Below are 2,500 nucleotides of genomic sequence, written 5' to 3' on the forward strand. Positions count from 1 at the left end.
CCCCCATGTTACTAGTGGCAGAAGAAAACATACTGTATATTCTAGACATTTCACCCCCATGTTTCTAGTGGCAGAAGAAAAAAATACTGTATATTCTACACATTTCACCCCCATGTTACTAGTGGCAGAAGAAAACATACTGTATATTCTACACATTTCACCCCCATGTTACTAGTGGCAGAAGAAAACATACTGTATATGTGACTGGGCATGGGGGCGCGGGACTTGTTGAGGTAAGGTCCAATTTTTATTTTTGTTTTTACATATTGTGAAAGTACAGATTCATACCTTAAAAATAAGCCATCACTTGAACATTTTGGTGGGATATTTTTCAAGCTACATCCTATGAATCATGGAGATATCAGTAAACGCATTCAGAGATGAATGGTCTTCGAACTTGTGGAGAGGTTCACACCTGTGATTTAATCAACTACAACCCTACCCAGAATGCATTGTATTCCATGGCCCCCCTCTCTCTGGGGACATTAACACCTTGCATCAGGCTCTTTTGTTATGGCAATGACTCTGTCTTGTGGCAAGTTGTTGTGGCAGTTGAAGTATTTGCCTTGTAAGTCTAAAAGCTAAATGACTAAATGTAAATGTATTATAAGGAAAGGCTAACCTTCTGTAGTGTGGTAGTGAAAGGGTTAACCGTCTGTAGTGTGGTAGTGAAAGGTTTGTTGGAAGCCTCACATAAGCCATGTAATGTTGGGGGTCAAGGTATTGGCTGAAGGAAAGGCTACATCAATAAGCATTTAGATGTTTAGATTTAAAGGTTAACCTTCTGTAGTGTGGCAGTGAAAGGGTTAACCTTCTGTACCTGTGAGAGAATTGTTGAATAGATACACAAATGTTCTAGAATGTTTGATTATGACATCATACTGTGACATCACAAATGTTTTCGGGCATTCATAACATTATTTTCTATGATGAATCCCATTCTGCAATATGTTAATAAAGTTATCACTCAATCAAGTTAACCTTCTGTAGTGTGGCAGTGAAAGGGTTAACCTTCTGTAGTGTGGTAGTGAAAGGTTAACCTTCTGTAGTGTGGCAGTGAAAGGGTTAACCTTCTGTAGTGTGGCAGTGAAAAGGGTTAACCTTCTGTAGTGTGGTAGTGAAAGGGTTAACCTTCTGTAGTGTGGTAGTGAAAGGTTAACCGTCTGTTAACTCACTAAACCTCACAAACACCAGCAAGGAAAGGCTGCATCAAAATAACTGTTTTGTTTCGTAGCTGCGTTTCTGCCACTCTTCACAAGCAAAGAGACTGTTTCCATTCCGTGAAAACCCGCCCTACTCTGCTCTGATTCGCAGACTGTGGGTGGGGGGGGGGGGGGGAGAAACGCTGAATGTGATTGGATCAGAGTAGCCAGACAGACAGGCAGAGCAGCCAGCCGGACAGTGGAGCACTGAGAGAGAGGAAACAGCGGAGGATTTAACGAGGCGCGTTAATACAATTTTGTTTATCTGGCTTATTGCTGCGGATTCAAGCCAAGTTGCAATAATACAGTACAGCTCAATACACACAATTGTTAAGGGGATGCAGACCCAGAAAGACGTTTGTCTTGTCATCAAATGAATTGCCAGTGCGCGTTCGTCTACAACAACAACCAACGCGTCCTATAATGATAATAAGTTGTTTGTTATTTTCTTTGAGTTTCCCTATTGAATGAATTTACTTCTTATACCATTAGGTTGCAATAAATTCACTCGAATGAAATTTGTTCGCTCATCAAATTCGTGACATTCTAAATGTGTTTTAATGTTGTTTAATTTAATGACAATACACCCGCGCGGACTCGCGTTTTTTTTTTATCTTTTTTATATGGACAGGACACTGCGTTTGTTGCGTTGCTATAACTTATAACATTAAGATAAAGTGTATAAACATTGTTCTTCTCCCTGCTAAGAAAGGAGAGCGTTTGGCTGTGTGTGTTTCAACACCTCTTAAGTACCTGTTAAGCTGACAGACCCACACCGTAAATGCCCTCGCCTGTAGTTTTTCCACAGTATTGAGAGACAATACTGTCGAAACTATATAACAATAATTACCTCATTTACAAGTTGTATTTTAAGTTTGCAAATAAGTCAGAAAATAATCGATTTTCTGAAGAGCAAGACAATTGTTCCTTTTCTGGCACTTGTTTCTCACCGGATCAAATCGGGTTTGGTCACGCCGAGTCACATATTCTACACATTTCACCCCCATGTTTCTAGTGGCAGAAGAAAACACTGTATATTCGACACATTTCACCCCCATGTTTCTAGTGGCAGAAGAAAACACTGTATATTCTACACATTTCACCCCCATGTTTCTACTATGCAAAGTATAGTATTTTGGTTTGCAAAAAAAGTATGCAGTCCTCAAGTTCAAGTAAAAAAAAAAAAGGCCACTTTTGGGGGGCGCCAGTTCAGAGGTCAGAGGTGGTCTGGTCTTACGGGTACTCGTCCTTCTCGTCCTGCAGCCTCCGCAGGATGCTGAGCAGCAGGGCCAGGCCCT

At 40.8% G+C, this 2,500-nt stretch overlaps 1 pseudogene across 1 annotated transcript in view; it reads right to left on the minus strand.

The window, feature by feature from the left end:
- LOC311242529 (protein diaphanous homolog 1-like) overlaps positions 1–2,500 on the minus strand; it is a 65,267-nt pseudogene that overhangs the window by 34,433 nt on the left and 28,334 nt on the right. Inside the window, exon 6 of the transcript XR_014620998.1 lies at positions 2,440–2,500. This exon is cut by the window's right edge and continues 23 nt beyond it. The product of XR_014620998.1 is annotated as a protein diaphanous homolog 1-like (transcript). The remainder of the gene's footprint in view (positions 1–2,439) is intronic.

This window comes from Notolepis coatsorum (assembly GCF_963971535.1).
Source record: "Notolepis coatsorum genome assembly, chromosome: 16".
Lineage (NCBI taxonomy): Eukaryota > Metazoa > Chordata > Actinopteri > Aulopiformes > Paralepididae > Notolepis > Notolepis coatsorum.